Source organism: Chlorocebus sabaeus, chromosome 5, assembly GCF_047675955.1.
Source record: "Chlorocebus sabaeus isolate Y175 chromosome 5, mChlSab1.0.hap1, whole genome shotgun sequence".
In the NCBI taxonomy this organism is placed as follows: Eukaryota; Metazoa; Chordata; class Mammalia; order Primates; family Cercopithecidae; genus Chlorocebus; species Chlorocebus sabaeus.
The window spans coordinates 70,591,410-70,617,632 of NC_132908.1; the positions used below are offsets into that span (position 1 = coordinate 70,591,410).

Genomic DNA, 26,223 nt, shown 5'->3' on the forward strand with positions numbered 1-26,223 from the left:
AGTGGTAAGCTGTCATTACTATAAGCATGACACACACAGATAATAGCCGCTCCACCCTCACTGCAACTAGACACAAATATTTTTGGCAGGGTGTGGGGGACAGCTACAGAGAGGCATATGGGTGGCTGCAGGGGCTCCAGTTTCTGAGGCAGTGGTGGTAAATGGGATGTCAGCGTGCCCAATACCATGTGGAGAAGAGTCACCTCCAGCCTGGGAGGAAGACGCGAGGGGAAGTTGATTTGGCCCAGATCTGCCACACAGATGCCTGCTTTGCAGCAACTCACTCTCCCTGGCTCCATATCACAGCCTGTCATGATCACGGTCCTCTTTGTGCCTCTGGGGATGCCCTAGCAACCTTTCTGGGCAGTCTTAGTCTTGGCATAAATAAATGTTGCTATGATCTGAATATCTGTGTCTCCACCAAAATTTATCATCCCAAGATGAAGGTATTAGGTAGAGTCTTTGGAAGATGATGAGGTCGTGACGGTGAGCCTTTTGAATGGATTTAGTGCCCTTAAAAAAGAGACCCCAGAGAGATCCCTGCCCCTCCTGCCTCTGAGGCTACAGCGAATACACAGCCACCTAGGACAAGGGCCTGCACCAGACACCGAATCTGTCAGTGCCTTGATCTTGGTCTTCCCAGGCTCTAGAACAAAACACTTCTGTTGTTTACAAGCCTCCCAGTCTATAGAATTTTCTTTTTTCTTTCCTTTTTTTTCTCTTTTTTGTTTGAGACAGGGTCTCACTGTGTCACCCATGCTGGAGAGCAGTGGTGCAATCTCAGCTCGCTACAACCTCTGTCTCCCAGGTTCCAGTGATTCTCCTGTCTCAGCCTCCCGAGTAGCTGAGACTACAGGCACGTGCCACCACACCCAGCTAATTTTTGTATTTTTAGGAGAAACGGAGTTTCGCCATGTTGGCCCAGCTGTTCTTGAACTCTTGACCTCAAGTGATCCGCCCACCTCGGCCTTCCAAAGTGCTGGGATTATAGGCGTGAGCCACCACGCCCAGCCGGATTTTCTTTTTTTTTTTTTTTTTTTTTTTTTTTTTTTTTTTTTTTTTTTTTTTTTGAGACGGAGTCTCGCTCTGTCGCCCAGGCTGGAGCGCAGTGGCCGGATCTCAGCTCACTGCAAGCTCCGCCTCCCGGGTTCCGGTCATTCTCCTGCCTCAGCCTCCCGAGTAGCTGGGACTACAGGCGCCCGCCACCTCGCCCGGCTAGTTTTTTGTATTTTTTAGTAGAGACGGGGTTTCACCCTGTTAGCCAGGATGGTCTCGATCTCCTGACCTCGTGATCCGCCCGCCTCGGCCTCCCAAAGTGCTGGGATTACAGGCTTGAGCCACCGCGCCCGGCCATCCCAGCCGGATTTTCTTATGGCAACCCAAACAGACTAAAGCAAATCCCGTTTCTCCTGAGGTCAGCCAAACAAGGTTAGACTACTCCCCAGAAGAATGTTCCTATGAAACTAGAGAGGAGCCCCAGTGCAGTGGCTCATGTCTGTAATCCCAGCATGGTGGGAGGTTGAAGTGGGAGGATTGCATGAGTCCAGGAGTTCAAGACCAGTCTGGGAAACAAAGTGAGAACCCATCGCTACTAAAAATAAAAATTAGCAGGGCACAGTGGAGCATACCCACGGTCCAGCTACACAAGAGGCTGAGGCAGGAGGATTAACTGACCCTAGGAGGTCAAGGCTGCAGTGAGTCATGTACTCCAGCCAGGGTGACAGAGTGAGATCCTGTCTCAGAAGAATAAGAAGGAGAAGGAGGAGGAGGAAGAAGAAGGAGAAGAAAACTAGAGAGGAAACAAAACTAAGAAACTGAAATGCAGGCCAGGTGTGGTGGCTCACGTCTGTAATCCCAACACTTTGGGAGGCTGAGGTGGGTGGATCACCTGAGGTCAGGAGTTTGAGACCAGTCTGGCCAACATGGCAAAACCCCATTTCTACTAAAAATACCAAAAAAATTAGCTGGGTGTGGTGGCAGGCACCTGTTAGCCCAGCTGCTTGGGAGCCTGAGGCAGGACAATTGATTGAACCCGGGAGGCAGAGGTTGCAGTGAGCCGAGATCGCACCACTGCACTCCAGCCTGGGCAACGGAGGGAGACTCTGTCGCAAAAAAAAAAAAAAAAAAAAAAAAGACAGAGAGAGAGAAATTGAAATGCAGCCACCTGGAAATATGAGGGTTTCCCAAGGCCTAGAATATTTGATATGAATCGGCCTATAGTAGACGGGCAACCTCCCAAAAGCCTCCTCCTCACCTCCTCCTCATCTCCACCCACTGGCTTGGCAAGAAGCCCTCCTTTCCAAAACCTGTTTCCTCTGGCCCTGAGCAGTAGCAGCCCTGCCCCTAGATCTTGGCAGGACCAGTGTGTTCTGCTTGAGCTCTTGAAGAGGAAGAGAGTCCTCCCCCAGAAAGTCCTCTTTGGGCCCTTGACCCTCCCTCAGAAATAATAAGACCTGCCAGGCAGAATTCTTGTGAGGATTAGATATTATGGTCAGTGATGCTAACTGTAATGAATGTAAGCTCAGGGAGAACAGCGCTTCATTTTGTTCTCTGCCCATCTCCTGTGTCTGGCCCATCATAAATGCTCATGACATTTGTTGAATGAATCATAATTATTACTATGAGCTTGAATATACACATACAATCTTTGGAAGGACCCATAAGAACCAGGCATCAGTAACTGTCTTTGGATAGATGAATGGAGGCCTAGGGAATAAGAAGTAGAGGAAGCTACTTTTCACTGTAAACCAATCTCTCTCTATTGAATATTTTTACTGTGTGCACTCATTATCTGTTTGAAATTGAAAGCGCAATCCCATTTATATTAGCACCCCAAAAATAAAATTCTTCACTATAAATCTAACAAAATATGCACAAGATCTGTACGAGGAGTACTATACAACCCTGATGAAAGAAAGCAAAGAAGATCTAAATAAATGGAGAGATATTCCATGTTCATGGATAGGACGATTCAATATTGTTAAGATGTTTGTTCTCCCCAACTTTGTAGATTCAATGCAACACAATCAAAATCCCAGAAAGTTATTTTGTGATATCTACAAGGTGATTCTAAAGTTTACATGGAGTAGCAAAAGACCTAGAAGGACAACACAATGCTAAAAAAGAAGAACAGAATTAGAGAACTGACACTCCCTGACTTCAAGACTTATTTAAAGCTATAGCAATCAAGATAGTGTGGTATTGGTGAAAGAACAGACAAATAGATCAATGGAACAACAGGGAACCAATAATAAACCCACACAAATACAGTCAACCGATCTTTGACAAAGGAGCAAAGGCAATTCAATGGCAAAAGGATAGTTTTTCAACAAATGGTGCTGGAATGATTGATCATTCACAGGCAAAAAAAATCTAGATATTGCCAGGTGCTCACACCTCTGATCCTAGTGCTCCGAGAGGCTAAAGCAGGAGGACTGCTTGAGGGCAGGAGTCTGAGATCAGGCTGGGCAACACAGCAAGGCCCCGTCACAACAACAAAAAAAAAAAAAAAGAAAGAAAAAAAATAGCCCAGCATGGTGGCATGCACCCATGGTCCCAGTTACTCGGGAGGCTGAGGTGGGAGGATCACTTGAGCCCAGAGTTCGAGACTGCCATGAGCCACGATCATGCCACTGCACTCCAGCCTGGACAACAGAGTGAGATCCTGTCTCAAAAACAACAACAACAAACTAAGTACTAAGAAACATTGATTCTAAAGTCTGACCTTAGACCTTTCACAAAAATGTGTTCAAAATGAAACTTGAACCTAAACATAAAATGCAAAGCTATAAAACTTCTAGAAGATAACATAGGAAGAAATTCTAACTTATCTTGGGCTTGGTGATGTTTTTCTATATACCAAAAGCATGATCCTTGAAATAAAAAATTGACATTAGACTTCATTAAAATTAAAAGCTTCTGTTCTGCAAAAGACACTATTGCTAGGAAAAATGATAAAATATTTGCAAAAGACATATTGATAAAGACCTTGTATCTAAAACATACAAAAAACCTCTTAAAACTCAACAATAAGAAAACAAACAACCCAGTTAAAAAACGGACAATAGGGCCGGGCGCAGTAGCTCATGCCTGTAATCCAAACACTTTGGGAGGCTGACACAGGAGGATCGCTTGAGGCCAGGAGTTTAAGACCAGCCTGGCCAATATGGTAAAACCCCGTCTCTATTTATCAAAAAAATAAAAAGAATAAAACTGTGTGTTTAAGAAAAATTTAAAAATAGGGCCGGGCGCCGTGGCTCACGCCTGTAATCCCAGTACTTTGGGAGGCCGAGGTGGGCAGATCATTAAGTCAGGAGTTCAAGACTAGCCTGACCAACATGGTGAAACCCCGTCTCTACTAAAAAATACAAAAATTAGCCGGGCGTGGTGGCACGTGCCTGTAATCCCAGCTACTCAGGAGGCTGAGGCAGGATAATCACTTGCACCCAGGAGGCAGAGGCTGCAGCGAGCCAAGATCGCGCCACTGCACTCCAGCCTAGGCAACAGAGTGAGACTCCATCTCAAAAAAAAAAAAGAAAGAAAGAAAAAGAAAAAATAAAACAATAAATAAATAAAACTGCTTTGTAAAAGTCTACTGATTTTTTTAAGGAAGTTTAAAAGCTATTTTAAAAATAATTATTCTCCAACTGGTGTAGACTTTGCAGGCAGACAGCCCAGGATTCAAGTCTCAGAGCCCTGAGCCTGCCACGCTTCCTCCTCTGGGGTTTACAGCCACACCTTCCAGGGTCGGGTTAAGGGTCCCAGAACTCTGTCACAGCAGCACGAGAGTCAAAAGTTATGTTGCCACCTGATTCTCATGGGCAGAGAGACGAGGGGCCTTCTAATACACCTCAGGAGGCAGTCGGGGTGGGGTGCACTGGGGAGAGGAACGAGGGCGAGTAGAACAGGAGGCACCCGCCCCAGTGACATCATCCAACAAAGGTTTCCTGCCTGTGAGGAGACATTGGAAAGCGTCTGGCCCCAGCCCAGCCTCAGCCGGACCAGTGGGTCTGCTGGCCTTTGGTGCATTGCATGACTGTACTGGGGTCTGGGAAGCCAGAGGCAGGGCTATGCAGTGATCCAGTGTAGTAGAGACAAGAATGAGCCCGGAGCAGGTGGTGGGGGAGTAGAAGGACCACCACCTCCCTGCCGCCCCGTGCCCCTTCCCACTGTGGAAACTTGGAGGAGACCCTAAGCAGCTTCTTCATCACTACCTAGTACTACCGGGGCCCCCACCTAGGACGGTGGTGAGAAGAGAAAGATCAAATGCACTTTGCTCCTCCAAGCCGCAAGGAGCACAAACATCACTGCCATGGGACCCAGCCCAGCCCCAGCACGGAGCCTCAGGGCCACAGCAGGGGGAGGGGAGAAGCCGGGCTCCTAGGCATGACTTAAACTCTCCGATCCTCAGTTTCCTCATCTGCAGTATGGGAATATCAGCTGCACGTCACAGGCTGGGCCCTGTAAGAATCCAGGGAGATGGTGCCTGTATAGGGCTCAGCACCCTGCCTGGCACAGAGGTAAATGACAGCTCCCGGTGCCTTCACACAAGGTGACTGCCACCCAAGCTAACAGGGGCGGGGTGGGAGGATGGTGAGGGCCATTTTTTTGGTTGTTTTTAAGAAACAGGATCTCACTCCACTACTCAGGCTGGAGTGCAATGGTGTGATCATGGCTCACTGAAGCCTCGACCTCTTGGGCTCAAACGATCCTCCCACCTCAGCCTCCTGAGTAGCTGGGACTATAGGTACATGACACCACACCCGGCTAACTGGGTCTGGATAAACTGCTGTCCCTGCCAGAGTCACCCTCTGTCCTAGCTACAAGTGTGGTGGTCATCCTGCCTCAGCTCTGGGGAGAAAGGGGGGCACTGGATCACCGCCATCAGGAATGGTGTTTATGGCCTATCAGGGGCCAGGCTGGAGTTGGACAAATTGAATCATGTGGACAAGGTCTTGGCACCCAGAGAGCTGAGTTGGAAAACACAATTGCACAAAAGGCAAAATCAGCTCAGCGGCTATGGAACAGACTTTGAGGCCTGGAAGAGAGTTATTAACAGTGTCTCATTGAATGGCAGGAGAAGGAAGGTTTTGAGTGACACGGAGCCTGGCTCTCCCAGTCTCGGTCGACATGGTCCCCACAGTGCTGTCCTGAGACCCCGGAGACCCGAGCAGGCTGGGGCCGGCTCTGGCTCCACAGAGCAGCCAGTGCTGACAGTGTGAAGGCAGCCAGAGGGAGGGGCAGCGCACCAGCAGCGGGGAGGGTACAACAGCTACATCTGTACTGTGGGGGTGGCAGCGCACCCCTGACCCCAGGAACTGGCTGCCAGGGGCTGGCACAGGGGGCAGGGAGAGGCCAGCTTGTGGGGGGACGGGTTTGGGAGACTACCACCCAGGATGGAGGGCCAAGCTAGACTGCCTGGGTTCGAATCCCAGCAATGCCAGCTGCTGGCTAACCTTGGGCAGGTGACTTAACCTCCGAGCCTTGGTTTCCAGGTATTGACAGCCCTTACCGCACAGGGCTGTGGTAAGGATCTGAGATCAAGCCTGTTCAGCTTAACACAGCACCTGGCCCAGTGGAAACAGCACCAGCTACTTCTGTGCTATTGGGCTAGACCTAGCACAAGCCTCCCACCTGGCTGCCCCTCCCTCTGACCCGAGCACCGCCTTTACAGTGGCTTGTTATATACAATTTTTGTCTGGACTGGGTCACATCAGAGAGGTGCACAGCCTCAGAGGTACACAGCCTTGGCTCCACTCCCACCTCGAACAGGCACCTCCTTACCTGCCTCCACTAATGGGGAGCTCCCCACTTCACAAAGCAGCCTCTGTTCCTCATGCAGACATCTCTGATCATGAGTTCTCTAGGGTGAGCCCAAATCTCCTCCCTACAACTGCCCCTTAGTGGGAGTGATTTTTCTGCCAGGGACTTTCCAATGTCTGGAATCTGCCCATCCCACACATGCTAGGAATCCCACACAAGCGGGGCCCCATCAAGGCTCCAGGAAGGGTTCCCTGAACCCCAGCCCTCTCCCTCCATGAGCAGCTTCTGCGGAATGGAGTAATGACTTCCACAGGAACACAGACGCCCCTCCCCTGCATGGGTCCCTCCAGCTCTCTGTCAACACCTCTCTGAAGGCAGAAAGCCTTGGATTCCCGCAGACCTGATGCTAGTAACACAGTTCACATGTGTTGGCTCATCCAGTCCTCACCAACCCTGTAAAGGACCTACTATTTTTTCCCTTGTTTTTAAAAATCATGGTAAGGCTGGGTGCGGTGGCTCATGCCTGTAATCCCAACACTTTGGGAGGCCAAGGCAGGCGGATCATTTGAGGTCAGAAGTTCAAGACCAGCCTGGCCAACATGGTGAAACCCTGTCTCTACTAAAAATACAAAAATTAGCTGGGCGTGGTGGCGGGCACCTGTAGTCCCAGCTACTCAGGAGGCTGAGGCAAGAGAATCACTTGAACCCAGTAGGCGGAGGTTGCAGTGAACCGAAGTCACACCACTGCACTCCACCCTGGGCAACAAGAGTGAAATTCTGTCTCAAAAAAAAAGGGTAAAAAAAAACCCACAAAAGGTAAAATGTACCACAGCTATAAAAAAGAATGAGATCATGGCCGGGCGCGGTGGCTCAAGCCTGTAATCCCAGCACTTTGGGAGGCCGAGGCGGGCGGATCACGAGGTCAGGAGATCGAGACCATCCTGGCTAACAGGGTGAAACCCCGTCTCTACTAAAAAATACAAAAAAAAAAAACTAGCCGGGCGAGGTGGCGGGCGCCTGTAGTCCCAGCTACTCGGGAGGCTGAGGCAGGAGAATGACCGGAACCCGGGAGGCGGAGCTTGCAGTGAGCTGAGATCCGGCCACTGCACTCCAGCCTGGGCGACAGAGCGAGACTCCGTCTCAAAAAAAAAAAAAAAAAAAAAAAAAAAAAAAAAAAAAAAAGAATGAGATCATGTCTTTTGCAGGAACATGGATGGAGCTGGAGGCCATTATCCTCAGCAAAGTAGCACAGAGCAGAAAATCAAATACTGCAAAAGTGGGAGCTAAATAATGAGAACTCACAGACATACAGAGGGGACAACAGACACTGGGGTCTGAGGATGGAGGGTGGGAGGAGGGAAAGGAGCAGAAAAGATGACTATTGGATAGTGGGCTTAATTCATGGGTGATGAAATAATCTGTACAACAAAACCCGATGACATGAGTTGGCCTATGTAACAAACCTGCATGTGTACCCCTGAACCTAAAATAAAAGTTAAAAAACATTTGACCAACTCAACTTTTTTTTCTTTTTTTTCATGAAATAGAGTCTCACTCTGTTTCCTGTTGCCCAGGCTGGAGTGCAGTGGCATGATGTTGCTTCACTGCAACCTCCACCTCCCGGGTTCAAGCAAGTCTCCTGCCTCAGTCTCCCAAGTAGCTGGGATTACAGGCGCCCGCCACCACTCTCAGCTAGCATTTTTTTTCCAGTGGCATTAAATACATTTATATTATTGTGTTACCATCACCACCATCCATTTCCAGAACTTTTCATCTTATAACACGAAAACTTTATATCCATTCCTCCTTCCCCACCCCCAGCCCCTGGCAACCACCATAGAAACATTCTACTTTCTGTTTCTATGAATCTGGCTACTCTAGCCCCTTACATAAGTAGAATCATACAGTATTTATCTTTTGTGCTTGGCTAATTTCACTGAACACGATTTCCCCAAAGTTCATTCATGTCGTAGCATATGTCAGAATTCCCTTCCTCCATAAGGCTGAATCATACCACATTGTGTATATTTATGGCACTTTTTTTTTCCATTCATCTGTTCATGAACACTTGAATTGCTTCTACCTTTTTAGCTACTGTGATTGGTGCTGCTATGAACATGGGTGTGCAAATATCTGTTTGAGACTCTGTTTTTAGTTCTTTTCGGTATATATCCAGAAGTGGGATTGCTAGATTGTATGGTGATTCTATCTTTAATTTTTTTTTTTTTTTGAAATGAAGTTTTACTCTTGCTGCCTAGGCTTAGAGTGAAATGAGCAATCTCAGCTCACTGCAAACTCCACCTCCCAGGTTCGAGTGATTCTCCTGCCTCAGCCTCCTGAGTAACTGAGATTACAGGCATGTGCCTGGCTAATATTTGTATTTTTAGTAGATATGGGGTTTCGCCATGCTGGCCAGGCTGGTCTTGGGTCTTGAACTCCTGACCTTCAGGTGATCCACCCACCTCAGCCTCCCAAAGTGCTGGGATTACAGGCATGAGCCACCGCACCTGGCCTCCATTTGTTAATTTTTTCGGGAACCACTAAACTAGTTTCCACAGCAGCTGCACCAATTAACATCCCCACCAACTGTGCTCAAGGTGCCAGTTCCTCCACATCCCACCAACGCATATTATTTTCTGTTTGTTTTTGAGACAGGGTCTCATACTCTGTCACCCAGGCTGGAATGCAGTGGCATGACCTCTGCTCACTGAAACCTCTGCCTCCTGGGTTCAAGTGATTCTTATTCCTCAGCCTCCTGAGTAACTGGGACTACAGGCGTGCACCACCACGCCCCACTAATTTTTGTATTTTTAGTGGAGCCAGGATCTCGCCATGTTGGCCAGGCTGGTCTCGAACTCCTGGCCTCAAGTGATCCGCTCACCTCGGTCTCCCAAAGTGCTGAGATTACAGGCATGAGCCACCACGCCCAGCCATTTTCTGGCTTTTTTTTTTTCGATAGCAGCCATCCTGAAGGGTGTGGGGTAGTGTATTACAGGGAGATTCCGTATTTTTCCCCATTTTAAGCTTAGGAAAGTAGGACTGGAGAGGCATGGTGACTCTGCCAAGGTCCCACAGGCAGCGGGTGGCAGAGCTGGGATTCAAATTCAGCACTATCGGCCGGGCGCAGTGGCTCATGCCTGTAATCCCAGCACTTTGGGAGGCCGAGGCGGGCAGATCACAAGGTCAGGAGATGGAGACCATCCTGGCTAACACGGTGAAACCCCGTCTCTACTAAAAATACAAAAAATTAGCTGGGCGTGGTGGTGGGTGTCTGTAGTCCCAGCTACTCGGGAGGCTGAGACAGGAGAATGGTGTGAACACAGGAGGCAGAGCTTGCAGTGAGCCAAGATCGCGCCACTGCACTCTAGCCTGGGTGACAGAGCAAGAATCCATCTCAAAAAACAAACATACAAACAAACAAAACAACTCAGCACGGTCTGCGGCTGTGTGGTGCTCTCAGCAGCCCCCATCCCCACAAATCCTTGCTGTGTCACTGCTCCATGGCCACCCTAGGGCCTCCAGCATTGATCTCCACCCAGGGCCTGGCCAGGGAGAAGGCAGTGACCCCAAAGGAGACCACCCCTGAGAGTTGCAAGACTGACCCCAGCCCCTGGATCCCCCTGACCTAGTTGACCCTGACACTAGCTAGCATTCTGGGAGGGGCCTCCATCTCACGCAGGCAGGAGCAGGGCGCCAGGGCTAGCTTGGCAGCTGCCAAATGAGCCGGCAACATCTTGGATTATCTTGCAGGAGAGCAGGGGGCCCACCAGCAAGGTGACCAAACCAGGTGGCCACCACAGGTGGACCAGGGCACAGCCCATCTGGGGTCACATCTTATCACTGCCACCTCCTGCCTGTGTGACCATGGGCAAGCTGGGAGACTTCCCTATGCCTCGATTTCTTCATCTGTAAAACGGGGGAGACTCAGTTGCAAGGAGCTGTGAGCATTCAGTGAGCAGCAGACACACATGCCAGGCTGGAGGGCAGGCCCAGGACGGTGCCTGCCATTCCTCTGTACCCCACATCTACCCCACGTCACTCTGCCCTTCACCATGGGAGGGGGTGGCAGAGCCTTAGGATTAAGGCTCCTCTGAGTGGTGACACATTTGTTTTTGTTTGGTTTGGTTTGAGGCTGGGTCTTGCTCTGTCACCCAGGCTGGAGTGCAGTGGCACAAACACAGCTCACTGCAGCCTCAACCTCCAGGACTCAAGCCTCCCAGGTAGCTGGGACTACAGGCACACACACCACCAGTTATTTTTCGTAGAGACGAAGTCTTTCCATGTTGCCCAGGCTGATCTCCAACTCCTGGACTCAAGTGATCCGTCTCTGCTTCCCAAAGTGCTGGATTACAGATGTGAGCCTCCAGGCCTGGCCTTGAAGGGATTTTTGTATACTCATGTTTGTAGAAGCGTTTTTCACAATAGCCAAGAGATGGAAGCAACTCAAGTATCTATCAACAGGTAAATAGATAAACAAAATATGGTATATATATATACACATTCAGCCTTAAAAACAAGGAGGCCGGGGCCGGGCGTGGCAGCTCATGCCTGTAATCCCAACACTTTGGGAGGCCGAGGCTGGTGGATCACGAGGTCGGGAGACTGAGACTATCCTGGCTAACACGGTGAAACCCTGTCTCTACTAAAAATACAAAAATTAGCCAGGTGTGGTGGCGGGTGCCTGTAGTATCAGCTACTTGGGAGGCTGAGGCAGGAGAAAGGCGTGAACCCGGGAGGCGGAGCTTGAAGTGTAGTGAGCCGAGATCACGCCACTGCACTCCAGCCTGGGCGACAGAGCGAGACTCCATCTCAAAACAAAACAAAACAAAACAAAACAAAACAAAACAAAACAAAAAACAAGGAGGCCAGATGCAGTGGCTCACGCCTGTAATCCCAGCACTTTCGGAGGCTGAAGTGGGAGGACTGCTTGAGCCCAGGAGTTCAAGACCAGCCTGTGAAACATAGGGAGACCTTGTCTCTAAAAAAAACAGTCTCCCTCTGTCACCCAGGCTGGAGTACAGTGGCACAATATCAGTTCACTGCAACCTCCGCCTCCCGGGTTCAAGCAATTCTCCTGCCTCAGCCTCCTGAGTAGCTGGGACTACAGGTGTGCACCACCAGGCCTGGCTAATTTTGGTACTTTTTTTTTTTTTTTTTTTTTTTTTTTTTTGAGACGGAGTCTCGCTCTGTTGCCCAGGCTAGAGTGCAGTGGCCGGATCTCAGCTCACTGCAAGCTCCGCCTCCCGGGTTTATGCCATTCTCCTGCCTCAGCCTCCCGAGCAGCTGGGACTACAGGCGCCCGCCACCTCGCCCGGCTAGGTTTTTTTGGTATTTTTTAGTAGAGACGGGGTTTCACCGTGTTAGCCAGGATGGTCTCGATCTCTCGACCTCGTGATCCGCCCGTCTCGGCCTCCCAAAGTGCTGGGATTACAGGCTTGAGCCACCACGCCCAGCCTCAAAAAAATTTTTTTTTAATTGGCTAGGTATGGTAGCACGAGGCTGTGGTCTTAGCAACCTGGGAGGCTGAGGTGGGAGGATAGTTTGAGCCTGCAGTGAGTCGTGTTTGTACCACTGCACTCCAGCCTGGATGACAGAGCAAGACTCCTTGAGGACATTATGCTAAGGGCAATGAGCCGGTCACAAAAAGACAAATATTGTATGATTATGATTCCACTTACAAGAGGCACTTACAGAAGTGAAACTCACGAAGACAGATATCTGAAAGGTGGTACCCAGAGGCTGGGAGGAGGGAAATGGGGGAGTTTGGGGAGTCATTTAATAGACAGTTTCTGTTTGATGTACCATCTGTGGTACAACAACATGGATTTTCTTAATGCTAGTGAACTGTACCCTTAAAAATAATTAAGATGGTCAGGCACGGTGGCTCACACCTGTATACACAGCACTTTGAGATGCCAAAGTGGGCAGATCACCTGAGGTCAGGAGTTCGAGACCAACCTGGCCAACATGGTGAAACCCTGTCTCTACTAAAAATACAAAAATTAGCTGGGTGTGGTGGCGGGAGCCTGTAATCTCAGCTACTCCGGAGACTGAGGCAAGAGAATCGCTTGAACCAAGGAGGTAGAGGTTGCAATGAGCCAAGATCGTGCCATTGCACTCTAGCTTCAGTGACAGAGCAAGGATCTGTCTCAAAAAAAAAAAAAAAAAAGAGAGAGAGAGAGAGAGAAAGCAGGAAGACAAGGAAACAGCAAAGTGTTGGTTCTTGGGAAAGAGAGAAAGGAATAATTGAGAAGATGCCTGGGTGACAAAGCCAAAGGGCAGCTGGGACTTGGTGGTGGAGTCCTGGCCAGAGTGTGGACTTTCTCATGCGGGAGAGGCATGAGCACTGCAGCAGAGCGCTGACTTTTCCCAGGGGCTGCTGGGAAGTCCACATCTCTTTGGCCTTTCCAATTCATCATTTTGACCTGAACCTTTCTAGCTATAGGCAAGTCTCAACCCATCCACATCCCCCGACGTGGAGAGGACCCCAAGGGGAAGGCCTGACTGTTTTCCAGGCGTGCTGGGATGCATGGACGGAGCTCTCCAGGCAGCCCCTGGGAAGCTCAGGAAGCAGGTTCCCAGGCCAGTTGCAGCCCAGGTCTCAGGGGACACTGCCCCTTACTTATGAGACGTGGCCCTCATACGCAAGCATGCATGACAGCTGGAGCCCAGAACCACCCCAAGATTGTCCCACATCTGGAAGCCACAGTTCTCAGACTTCCATGGAGTCTCTCTCAAGGCCACACTGCCCATCTGGGACAAGATGTCTCTCCCTCCTATGGCCGGGTCAGGGAAGGCCACAGGACAGTATTGCCTTGGGGGCAGGGGAAGGGGAGTTGTGGCTTCCAGAAACATTGTACAGAACCCCCAGAAGGAAAGAGCTGTAAGAAGCCTAATTGCACTCTCGGCCTTAGCGCCATGTTCTTGGAAACCTCTGCGCCATGAGAGCCAAGTGGAGGAAGAAGTGAATGCGCAGGCTGAAGCACAAAAGAAGAAAGATGAGGCAGAAGTCCAAGTAAGCCGCTAGCTTGTTGCACCGTGGAGACCACAGGAGCAGCAACACGGAATGCCAGGCGCTGGGGATGCTGGTACAAGCTCTGGGACTGCATGCTACTATCTAGAGCTTGTCTCAATGGATCTAGAACTTCATCGCCCTCTGATCGCCGATCACCTCTGAGACCCACCTTGCTCATAAACAAAACTGCCCATGTTGGTCCTCTGCCCTGGACTTGTCACATTCTGGACTATTTCTGTGTTTATTTGTGGCCGAGCGTAACCACCATATAATAAATCACCTCTTCCTCTTTTAGCTGAAGAGTTAAAAAAAAAAAAAAGAGGCCTAATTGCCCTGGACCAGGCACTGGTAATCCCAGCACTTTGGGAGGTTGGGGTGGGTGGATCACTTGAGGTCAGGAGTTCGAGATCAGCCTGGCCAACATGGTGAAACCCCATCTCTACTAAAGATACAAAAATTAGCCAGGCATGGTGGCACGCACCTCTAATCCCAGCTACTCAGGAGGCTGAAGCATGAGAATCGTTGAACCCAGGAGGCAGAGATCTTAGATCACACCACTGCACTGCAGTGAGCCGAGATCACGCCACTGCACTGCAGCCTGGGAAACAGAGTCCTCCTCTGAGACAAGAAGGAAAGATCTACATGCTCTGGTGGTGGGGCTGGGACCAGAACCCAGCACCAGGGCCTCAACTCCCAGGCTAGGCTTGCCTGACCCAGGCCTGTCCTGAAAACCCCTCTCTTTGCAGTTATTTATTTTGAGTACAGTTAGGGCCCCTGAGATGCAGGGGAAGGCTGGAGGCATACCAGGCCACCAACGACATCAGCTGCCTACACTAGCTTCATCCCTCGAAGCTGACAGAATAGGCGTCTCAAAACCTGCTTAAATCCCCTCATCATTGCGAGGCGCGGTGGCTCATGCCTGTAATCCCAGCACTTTGGGAGGCCGAGACGGGCGGATCACGAGGTCAGGAGATCGAGACCATCCTGGCTAACACGGTGAAACCCCGTCTCTACTAAAAATACAAAAAACTAGCCGGGCGAGGTGGCAGGTGCCTGTAGTCCCAGCTACTCCGGAGGCTGAGGCAGGAGAATGGCATAAACCCGGGAGGCGGAGCTTGCAGTGAGCTGAGATCCGGCCACTGCACTCCAGTCCGGGCTACAGAGCAAGACTCCGTCTCAAAAAAAATAAATAAATAAATTTAAATAATAATAATAATAATAATAATAATAAATAAAACAGCCGGGTTTGGTGGCTCACGCCTGTAATCCCAGCACTTTGGGAGGCCGAGGTGGGCGGATCACAAGGTCAGGAGATCGTGACCACGGTGAAACCCCGTCTCTACTAAAAATACAAAAAATTAGCCAGGCGAGGTGGCGGCCACCTGTAGTCCCAGATACTCAGGTGGCTGAGGCAGGAGAATGGCGTCAACCCGGGAGGCGGAGCTTGCAGTGAGCCGAGGTCGCGCCACTGCACTCCAGCCTGGGGGACAGAGCGAGACCCCGTCTCAAAAAACAAAACAAAACAAAACAAAACAAAAAACAAAAAAAACTCCTTATCATTGAGATCAAATCCAAATTCTCACTTGATCTTCAAAACTCTTCAAAATCTTATCCCCACCGCCTCCCCTCAATGCATCTCCCACTCCCCCTCTCCCTACAGCCTATGTCAATAGCAGACAGGCATCTTGTGCACGTCTCCCCCTGGTTCCCAGCAACAGGGCCGGCCAACCCAATCAATGTTTGTTGTCCGAGAAAATCAACACATGGATTTTCTGCCTGTCCTTTGTGGCTAATTCCAGTACCTTCCCGAAGGCTCTGGAGTGCAGCCTTGAGTTTCACGGTAAGGGCTCCTTGGGGCTACTGCTTTATCTGTGTGATCTCATGTAATTCTAGGCCAAAGATATTAACACATCCATTCGCAAATGAGGAAACTGGGGGTCAGAGAGGTCCAGTGACTGCCCACAGATGGGAAGTGGTGCGGCCGGGACCGGAATCCAGTCCGACCAGCTCCAGAGCCTATGCTCCTTCTGCCGAACCATGTGCGTAACCTACCCCAGTGACAGCAGGCTGGGGCTGGGCAGGTGCACCTGCAGACGTTCCGGGAACTCTCCAGTCTGTCCAGGGATCCCTTAAACCTGCATGTTGAGGAGGGTGGCTGAGAGATAAGAATGGTGGCATCCAGTTGTGACAACAGAGGTGGATGAAAGCTTGGGGTCCCCCCGAGGGAGGCCTGAGCTTGATGCTCCACGTGTCAGCTTTGGGACAGACAGAGGCCTAGTCAAAATATCCTTGAACAGGCAATGAAGCCTTTCACTCTAGTTACCGTGAAGCTGGGTAAGAATAGCATCTAGGCCAAGAAGATGTCCTTGACCTTCTCAATTTTGCCTGGCTTGTTAAAGCCCCAGGCTTGGGGAAGAAGGGGCCTCCAGGGGTGCTTGTTAAGCACCACATCTTATGCTAGATGCTTCACAAACAGGATCTCTGACTTCCAACATTCCTAACAAGTTTTTGTTTTTGTTTGTTTTTGTTTTTGTAGACACAGGGTTTCACCATGTTTCCCAGGCTGGTCTCGAAATCCTAGGCTCAAGCAATCCACCCACCTCAGCCTCCCAAAGTGCTAGGCTTACAGACATGAGCCACCATGCCTGGCCCCTAACAAGTTTTATAACCTCAATTTTACATGTGAACTAACCGAGGCACAATGAAGTTATGTGGTGGAAGTTCATGGTCAGGCAGCTACTGCATACAAACCCAGGCTAGTCAGCCTTCTAAAAGCCAAGCTCCTAACCACTACGCTAGACGGTCTCTGTCCCCTTCCTGAGAAATCCCAGAGATCTCAAGTCCCCCGCCCAGCCCATTCTGCCACCATGGCCCTGAAAATCAGTAAATTAGTCCCGTAATTCTCATGAGTGAGCTGACCCCACACATAACATGAGCTGAGCTGCAAAAATGTTCTTGTCCTTGGTCCGGAGTATTCATTCTGGATGCAGAATAAACTCCAAAGAGAAGGGGGAAAAACCAACAACTTCAAATACCAAAATAAAAGAAAAGTTATTTCCACAGAGTTGTCCATAAAAGTCGAATTATTCATTGCAAAACACCTAAAAGCAACTCAACTTCACCATCAGTGGACAGAGGCTGCCCGCCCAGGGAGGGGTCTGTTAACTTGGCGAATACCATGTGGACCTTAAAACAACATCTAGTTAGTTGGTTTATGTGCATTTAAAAATAAGTGCAAAGTTAGCCAGGCACGGTGGCTCATGCCTGTAATCCCAGCATTTTGGGAGGCCAAGGTGGGTGGATCACTTGAGGTCAGCAGTTCAAGACCAGCCTGGCCAACATGATGAAAGTCCGTCTCTACTAAAACTATAAAAAATTAGCTGGGCGTGGTGGCGGGTGCCTGTAATCCCAGCTACTTGGGAGGCTGAGGCAGGAGAATCACCTGAACCCAGGAGGCTGAGGTTGCAGTGAACAAAGATCACGTGGCTGCACTCCAGCCTGGGTGACACAGCAAGACAACATCTCAAAAAAGAAAAGAAAAGAAAAGAAAAGCGTAAAAGCAGAACACTTCATTTTAATTTCAGAAATCCCATCTGCATGAGAAAGGTTTACCTATGCTGTTGACTTTTTTGCCTCTTTCCTTTAAAGAACTTGAAATCAAGTTTTTGTTTGTTTGTTTGTTTGTTTGTTTGTTTTGAGACATAGTCTCACTCTGTCGCCCAGGCTGTAGTGCAGTGGTGTGATCTTGGCTCACTGCAACCTCCACCTCCCGGGTTCAAGTCTGTCTCCTGCCTCAGCCTCCCGAGTAGCTGGGATTACAGTCATGCGCCACCACACCCAGCTAATTTTTATATTTTTAGTGGGACGGGGTTTCACCATGTTGGCCAGGCTGGTCTCAAACTCCTGACCTCAAGTGATCCACTCACCTCAGCCTCCCAAAGTGCTGGGATTACAGGCGTGAGCCACTGTGCCCGGCCAAATCAACTGATTTTTGATAAAGTAATACATGCAAGTGATAGTTCACACACACAGTACATTAAGGTCCAAAGATCTACGGCAATATACAGTGGAGCAGCGCCCCATGACCCATGCCAACCATATGAAAATGTAGGTTTGTCAACTGACTAAACTCCGAAGGGCACACACAGAGAAATGACTTGCTTTATGGTTATGTGGATCTGTTTTTTCCAGCAAGGCTGATGAAGGCAAAGGTGAAAAATTGAAACCCAGGGCAGACAGTTCTGCTGAGGCATACTTCTCTGAGGCATACTTCAGAGAGTCTTGGCTGGGACTGTCTTTGTCAAGTCTAGCTCAAGTCCCTCTTCCTGGGATCGGTGAAGCAGCAGCAGAATCGGGGTGGGGAAGCCAGGCCGTCAGAGGCAGAGGAAAGCCAGGCATGGGAGAGAAAGCCTGATGCCTTCTTACCTGTTCACGTGCCAAGCCTCGGTCTCCTAGGGTTTGCTGGTGGCCTTAAGGGGCTCCAGGGCCCCAAGCAGGTGCCTAAGGGCCACGGGCAGTGGCTGCCAGGTGGGAGAGGCTGAGGCTGCCCCCAGCCCACAGTCCAGGCTTCCCGTCTGATGAGAAGGGCGGGGAAAGCAGGCCTCTGCAGCTCTGCTCAGGAACCGAAGCCAGCAGGGGCGGGGCAGGGCCACGTGGCCCCCGCCTGCCTTGGAGTGTGGAGTAGGAGGGAGCCTTCAACCCAGAGGACCAGCCAGGGGACTGCTCTGACTGAGGGTGCCGGCCAGTTGACTACGAGAAGTGCCCAGAATGCAGGCCCTGGCTCCCAGGCAGCTTGGACTGTTCTAAGGGACTACCCCAGCTCCTCTCCAGAACACTCGGACCCAGACAAAAGCCTCTTCTCATAAAACTAAAAGCCAGGTGATGGGGAATTGGGTGTAGTGACACAAGCCTGTAGTCCCAGCTACTCCGGAGGCTGAGGCAGAAGACTCTCTTGAGGCCAAGAGTTCGAGGCTGCAGTGAGCTGCAATTGCACCTGTGAATAACCAGTGTGCTCCAGCCTGGGCAATATAGCGAGATCCTGCCTCTGAAAAACAAAACAAAAAACTGAGTGATGTGGTGGTGACCGGAGTGTGTGTGTGTGTGTGTGTGTGTGTGTGTGTGTGTGTATGGGACTGGGGGTCCATTAGGTGGAAGAAAAGGTCTTTCTCTGATACATCATCCTTGTTGAGCACCAATGAGTTACCCAGTCTACAGATAAAGACATGAGCTCCAAAAGGTGAATAATGTTTTTGTTTTGTTTTGTTTTGTTTTTGTGGCAGAGTTTCACAGCAGGGATTACAGGCACGCTCCACCATGCCCAGCTAATTTTGTATTTTTAGTAGAGATGGGGTTTCACCATGTTGGCCAGGCTGGTCTTGAACTCCTGACCTCAGGTGATCCGCCCGTGTCAACCTCCCAAGTGCTGGAATTATACACGTGACCCATCACACCTGGCCTTTTCTTTAGACAAGGTCTCACTCTATTGCCCAGGCTAGAGTGCAGTGGCATGATCACAACCCACTGAGGTCTTGATTTCCTGAGCTCAATTGATCCTCCCACCTCAGCCTCCCAAGTAGCTGGGACCACTACACCCAGCTAATTTTTATTTTTTAAATTTTCTGTAGATACAGATGTCTCCTATGTTGCCCAGGCTCGTCTCAAACTGCTGGCCTCAAGGAATCCTCCTGCCTTAGCCTCCCCAAAGTGCTGAGATTTCAGGCTTGAGCCACTGTGCCCGGCTTTGGGTAAGATTCTTCACCCCTTTTCTGGGGCTTGTGCCCAGGAGTTAGAAACCTGCCTGAGCAACATAGAAAGACTCCCATCTCTGCAGAAATAAAAAATAAATAAAAAATTAGCCAGGCATCATAGTGGCTCATGCCTGTAGTCATAACTACTCGGGAGGCTTAGGCAGGAGGATCACTTGAGCCCTGGAGGTTGAGGCTGCACTAAACTATGATTGAGTCACTGCACTCCAGCCTGGATGACAGAGCAAGGCCCTGTCGCTTTTCTTTAAAAAAAAAAAAAGAGAGAGAGAGAGAAAGAATCTTACCTAAGATTTCCCGGCTGGTTACTGAGGTCTGACCCCAAAGCCAGGCTTTCCTGAGGGACACAGGACCTGTCCTGGTGTAATATGTGGCCTCAGACCCAGCACTTATGGGAGTTGAGGTCCTTTCCCTCAGCACCATCACCAAAGGTACAGCCATTCTCCTTTCACCTGGGTCAGAGCGGGCACCTGCAGGGGTATCTTCAGGATCTCTGCCGAGTTTTCATAGCAGGCTTCCTGATTTTACTAGACTGCATTTGGATTCATTAGGGGTGAGCCAGTGGGGAAGGGAGGATAGAAGAAGGGCTGTGTTCAAAGCCTCCAACTATCCAAGAGGGGAGTCTGTAGTGTTTCACTGAATGTGAGCACTAAATCCTTGATTCAGGAACCTCTTATTAACATCTAGTCTTTCACAGCTGAGCTAGTCTGGAGTGCTGACCTGGCTGGATGCAGTGGCTCATGCCTGTAACCCCAGCACTTTCGAAGATCGAGGTGGGCGGATCACCTAGGGTCAGGAATTCGAGACCAGCCTGGCCAACATGGTGAAACCCCGTCTCTACTAAAAATACAAAAATTATCTGAGCGTGGTGGCAGGCACAATCCCAGCTACTCGGGAGGCTGAGGCAGAAGAATCGCTTGAACCCGGCAGGCAGAGGTTGCAGTGAACTGAGATCACTGTACTCCACCCTAAGCGACAGAGTGAGACTCGGTCTCAAAAATAAAAAATAAAAAAAAAGAAGAAAAAGAAAAAGAATAAAAAAAGAAATGCCAACCTAGTGATAATAGTGTGTTTTACTCTGAGTGCCAATGCATGCCACAAGTAGTTGTTCATGAAATATTTTCTCAATTGAATCGACAAAACTGGATTCCTGGTTTGGCCCTGAACTTGCAACAGGACAATAATGCCCACGCTGGAATGTTCCCTAACTCCCCGCCCACCCCCAAGGCAGTGGCCACACAGGCCACACACACTTTGCAAGGCCCTGCTGGGAAACTCTGCCAAGGCATTGATTCATTCGTTGGGCAGCTCGTGGGAGGGCAAACAGGGTGGAGGTGATGGGGGCACAGCCACAGATCTCACTGGGGCCTCACAGAAGCCTGAACACCCGCTGGTGCCCTTTCTGGGGTCTCCTGGCTTGGAATGATGCCCCTTTCTTTCAAATCATCACAGCAGGTCCCCCAGATCTCCCAGGGCCAGAGCCCCAGGTCAGTGGACAAGCCTCAGAACTCCTGCGCACTCAGTCATGTGCGTTTGTGCTACCATGACCCCAGGAGACCAGTTCTTGTTTTTTGGTGTTTTTGAGACAGGTTTTGTTCTGTCGCCCAGGCTGGAGTGTAGTGGCGCAATCACAGCTCACTGCAGCCTCAAACTCATAGGCTTAAGAGATCCTCCTGTCTCAGCCCCCCCTACTTGCTGGGACTATAAGTGTGTGCCACCATGCCTGGCTAATTTTTGTATTTTTGTATTTTGTAAATACAAAAAAAAAAAAAATTTGTATTTTTGGAGAGACAGGGTTTTGTCATGTTGCCCAGGCTGGTCTCAAACTCCTGGGCTCAAGGGATCCTCCTGCCTTGGCCTCTCAAAGTGCTGGGATCACAGGTATGGGCCCAGTAGATCAGTCTTATTCTACCAATTTACAGGCAGGAAACCAAGACTATGCTTAGAGGCTAGTGAGCCCAGGTCATCTGACTCTGTACACAGTGCTCTCTTCATGGACTTTGCTGCCTCTTGGCATTTGGCAAGTGGAATCTCGTTTCTGACTGCTTTATGAGGCAGCATTGCCTTTCTCCAGTTACAGCACTGACTCCCTAAAGCCGAGATCCCCCAGCGTGTCCTCGTAACAGCTGGAGGCCCTAATAACCCACAGGAAATGGTAGTATGTCCCTTGACCATCACGTGTCATTATCTTATACACGTGTCATTAGCTTATATACTCACGGCTCCAAATTAGTGACTTCTAAGCCCAAACGCTACCAAACGACCCAACTAAAGCACCTCTCCTTTCATTCTGAGACTGCAGTCAGAGAAGGGAGCAAGTTCTGTTGAGTGGACCTGGGAATTTAAAACTTGAGGACCAGGCTCTGGAAGGCAGAATGGGACGTGGGAAACTGAGGGGGGCTTGCCTCTGGGCACTGCCAGAGATGCTGGATTTGGGGGTGGGGTGGGGTAGGGTGGGGCTAACAGGGCCCCTCAGCCATTCCAGATGGGCTGGCCCAGCTCCTCCAAATCTGAAACTTCCAAACCTGGTTTTGATAACATTTTTTTTTCTTCATTTTGAACAAGCAGCAACGTTCACTCATTGTCCATCACAGCTACTGATCATAACACTGGCCTATGAAGCAGAGACATGCCCAGACATCACCAGCAGACTCTCTTTTTTGAAACAGGGCTTCATGCTCGGGTTTTTAAATTTTTGTAGATACGGGGTCTGTTTCCTGGGCTGGTCTTAAACTTCTGGGCTCAAGTGATCTGCCTGTCTCTGGCCGCCCAAAGCGCTGGGATTACCAGGCATGAGCCACCGTGTAATTGGGAGCAGACACCAGGAATCTATTCTGACAAATGAAGAGGGTTCTAACATCCCGCTGGGATTATGAGCCACAACTACAGGTTTCCTACCATTTCCCGACCTAAAACCCCTGCGGCCCACTCCCCACCTCTTCATTTTTCAGACTTGGGACCTTCTGATTTTTCCTGAAGTCCCAAGGCTGTGGCTGAGGAAATCAGACCCGGGCTGTAGGCTCTTCTGAAACTGATGGCACGTCCTCCGGCAGACTCACCTCACCACCAACCTCACAGCAACAGACTGCCAGGTTATAAACTCTCCTCCAATCTCTGGGTGCAGAAAAGAGCTGGGAGGAGGTGGTTCATGGTAGGTGCCCAGTAAACATTTGTGGAAGAAATTAACGTAGCAGCCTCTTCTAGTGGGTCAGCATGTCTCCTGATGGCTTAAACAGCTCCTGGCCAAGTGCAGTGGCTCACTCTTGTAAACCCAGCACTTTGGGAGCCCAAGGTGGACGGATCACCTGAGGTCAGGAGTTTGAAACCAGCCTGGCCAACAAGGTGAAACCCCATCTCTACTAAAAATACAAAAATTAGCCAGGTGTGGTAGTGCATGCCTGTAATCCCAGCTACTCAGGAGGCTGAGGCAGGAGAATCGCTTCAACCTGGAAGGCAGAGGTTCCGGTGAGCCGAGATTGTGCTGCTGTACTCTAGCCGGGGCGACACAGTTAAGACTTCATCTCAAAAAAGAAAAAATGAGAAACAGCTCTTGGTTGTGCTGGTTTAGTAGCCTACACCTGCCCATTTCAGTTCACCTGAACTTCACAGGGCGTGTTTGGCTGTCACTCAAATGTCAACCAACCATGGCCAAGCAGGTGTTTCAGAGTCTCTGCCTTGTCCCCGAAAGCCATCTGTTCCTCTCCTCCATTGCTACGTTTTCTGGACCAAGTTTGATTTCAGCAGCAGAGATGTTTCTTCTGAGCTCTACATATAGCCCTTGAAAATTAATTTTAAGGGTTTAACAAAAAATTCACATACAATATTCCATATGCAAATGAGCAAGTGGATGACTCAAACACACACATGTCACTTCTACTTTGAATAGAAAACAGAATTTAGAGGCTGGGCGTGGTGGCTCACACCTGTAGTCACAGCACTTTGGGAGGCTGAGCCAGGCAGACCACTTGAGGCCAGGAGTTCGAGACCAACCTGTTCAACACCATAAAACCTCTTCTACTAAAAATGCAAAAATTAGCTGGACACGATGGCACGTGCCTGTAGTTCCAGCTACTTGGGAAGCTGAGGTAGGAGGACTGCTTGCGCTCAGGAGGCGGAGGTTGCAGTGGGCTGAGATCGCACCACAGCCCTCCAGCCTGGGCAAGATTCTGTCTCTGATAAACAAAAAACAAGAATTTAGGACCAGGCGCAATGGCTCACACCTATAATCCCAGTGCTTTGGGAGGCCAAGGCAGGAGGATTGTTTGAGGTCGAGTTTGAGATCAGCCTGGGCAACACAGGGAGACCCTGTCTCTACAAAAGTTTAAAAATTAACTGAGTATGGTGGCACACATCTGTAGTCTCCCCTACTCTGGAGCCTGAGGTGGATCGCTTGAGCCCAGGAGTTCAAGCCTCAGTGAGCTATAATGACTCCACTGAACTCCAGGATAGGCAAAGGAGTGAGACTGACTCTAATAAAATTTTTTTTAAAAAATGAAAAAATAAAACAGAACTTTGGAATTTAAAAAATTTTGAAAGCCAGGTTGATCCCATCTGAATGCCTTAACATTTCTGGCTTTCCTCTAACAAGTTCAAGAAAGGCAGCAGCGTGGGAACAGCACACATTCTGGGGACCAGCGCTCTCCCTGTGAGATGAACCTTTTCCAGCGCTGGCAGCTGTCTCACTAGCAATACATTTACACTAACCAAGAAAAGCAACATTCCAACTAGAACCCCCCTCCTCCAAAGGAATGCTATTCTTGGCAAGAGATCTTCCAAAGGAAACATCTGCAGAACCTCTGCCCATAAGGTCAGGGGAAAGCTGAGGTAGCTAAAAACTTTTCAGTCCCAGGATCCAAGTCACAAGGGCTTAGCAATGGAACAGGATGGAAGCAAACCCAAGGGCAGACCCCTCTGTCCGAGTTCTGCAGCAGCCTCTGGTGGGTTTTGCAAGGCTGGAGAGAGGTCTTTATTTACCTGGTTGCTCAGTCAAACCACAGGAGTCAATCAGGTCCCCTTAACAATTACACAGACGGGACTTGTCATTGAGCCACGTCCAATCAATAAATTATAAACTTTTGTAGGTTCTGTAGAAACAGCTATGAAAATTCCTTTCCACATATTCAAGCCCAATTCCTTGTCCTAACCCTTTCTCTTACAGAGAACAAAGAAGCTGATGGGCAGACTTCCAGAGGAAGCTCGGTGGTGACAACTCCTGATTCCACAGGTTTTCCTTTCTTTCAGAACCCCCTACTTTCTGTATGGAGTGTATGTTTTTTTTTTTTTTTTTTTTTTTTGAGACGGAGTCTTGCTCTGTCACCCGGGCTGGAGTGCAGTGGCCAAATGTCAGCTCACTGCAAGCTCCGCCTCCCAGGTTTACGCCATTCTCTTGCCTCAGCCTCCCGAGTAGCTGGGACTACAGGCGCCCGCCACCTCGCCCGGCTAATTTTTTGTATTTTTAGTAGAGACGGGGTTTCACCGTGTTAGCCAGGATGGTCTCGATCTCCTGACCTTGTGATCCGCCCATCTCGGCCTCCCAAAGTGCTGGGATTACAGGCTTGAGCCACCGCGCCCGGCCGTATTTTCAATCAAACTTGAGTTAGAAAACAGGCAAGGAGCTGCTCAAATATCTACACTGAGTTCCTCAGATGGACTGCATGTCAGTATCATACAATTTGATAGAATGGATTTAGGGCCACAGGAAAAAATGAGCCCTGAAATTAGGTTTTCAAAATCTAATTCAGAACTACTGTCTACTATGCAAATTCATGAGCTAAGTGAGAAAAAACCATGTTATTTAGGGATTCGATTCCTGGCAAAACCTGGGTCTCTCGACTGATCTAAAACCAAATCATAATTCAAGATACTTAGTTCCAGGAGACAGTGTGAGGAACCCTCTGCACTGGGCTCCGGGAGGTTCAGATTGTATCTCCTCACCACCATTCCTGATTCTAACCCGCTGCTCACCAGATCAGTTGCTCAATTTAGGTGGCTGACCACATGCAGATGAAAGAATGTTTTACTTTGTGAAGTATTGAGAACCGTGAGCTCGTTTCTCCAGGTTCAAGGCACAAGGACAGCCTGGAAGACGAGGGCTTCCCACACAACTAAACGGGGAATTCTCAGGGGTCGGCTGGAACATTTCTGGAACTGGGCCTCTTCCAGGGGACAGGCTCTCATTATACCCTAAAGGCCCTGTGGAACCCACCTGAGATGGGTGCTGCAGACAGGCCCCACATATACACAGTTCGCAGGGGCAGGGCAGTATCCAGGTTCTTCTGTACTGACCCTTCCTATGGTCCTATGGAGCCAAAGATCTCTTTAGGTGCTGTATCAGCAAAAGGGACATCTGTTAAGACTCCCCAGCTGGAATTCATGCTAAAATCCCCATACTAATATCCTCAGAGTAGAAGAGGAGGAAGAATCAGCCACCCTTCCTCAATCCAGTGGGAAAAGGGGTGAGTATCCACATGGTTATTGAGCCCATGTTTCATCAGCACAGCAAAAAGAACCAGGAAAAAACAAAGAAACCACCACAGACCTGGGGGTAGGGAGCCACAGAGTGTCCCAAGTCCAAGTAGGCATCTGGAAGGAAGGAGTCTACTCTAACTTAAGAGTCCTGTTCTAACTTGGGCTCAAACCTCCCACCTACATCCTCATCTCCAGAACAAGACACACGGACGCCAG

General features: G+C 49.6%; 1 protein-coding gene across 4 annotated transcripts in view; it reads right to left on the reverse strand.

Annotated features, from left to right (window-relative positions):
- Positions 1-18,405, reverse strand: part of IL34 (interleukin 34) — a 74,323-nt gene extending 55,918 nt beyond the window's left edge. Inside the window, exon 1 of one of the 4 annotated variants that reach the window (XM_007993684.3) lies at positions 18,203-18,405. The gene's annotated coding sequence lies outside the window, so the exon portion shown is untranslated. Of the gene's footprint in view, positions 1-6,783; positions 6,870-18,202 lie in introns of those variants that run through there. The other 3 variants (XM_007993683.3, XM_073015558.1, XM_073015557.1) reach the window with 3 other exon arrangements.
- Between the last annotated feature and the right edge of the window lie 7,818 nt (positions 18,406-26,223).